The 376-nt window shown below is 35.1% G+C and overlaps 1 protein-coding gene across 1 annotated transcript in view; it reads left to right on the top strand.

Moving 5' to 3' along the window:
- Positions 1–265: 265 nt before the first annotated feature.
- Positions 266–376, top strand: part of pknox1.1 (pbx/knotted 1 homeobox 1.1) — a 20915-nt gene continuing 20804 nt past the window's right edge. Inside the window, exon 1 of the mRNA XM_053328891.1 lies at positions 266–376. This exon is cut by the window's right edge and continues 283 nt beyond it. The gene's annotated coding sequence lies outside the window, so the exon portion shown is untranslated.

The following is a 376-nucleotide window of genomic DNA, read 5'->3' on the forward strand; positions in this document are numbered from 1 at the left end:
TACAGTTAGCTAGTTTATACTACTTTATATACAGTTAGCTAGTTTATACTACTTTATATACAGTTAGCTAGTTTATACTACTTTATATACAGTTAGCTAGTTTATACTACTTTATATACAGTTAGCTAATTTAATCCAGTGGTTCCCAACCTAGGGGTGGGGCCCCTCCAAAGTGTCAGCAGATAAATGTGAGGGCTGGTGAGATGATTAATGGGAGAGGAAAGAAGAAAAAACACTAACTAACTAAAGCTGTCAAATAAATGCAGTGGAGTGAAAGTATAAAGTAGCATCACATGGACATACTTGGGTAAATATACTTGGCTGCTGCTCATGTGTGCAAATACAAACACAGCACATTAAAATATATCTGACTACT

The sequence above is a fragment of the Scomber japonicus genome, chromosome 11 (assembly GCF_027409825.1).
Source record: "Scomber japonicus isolate fScoJap1 chromosome 11, fScoJap1.pri, whole genome shotgun sequence".
Lineage (NCBI taxonomy): Eukaryota > Metazoa > Chordata > Actinopteri > Scombriformes > Scombridae > Scomber > Scomber japonicus.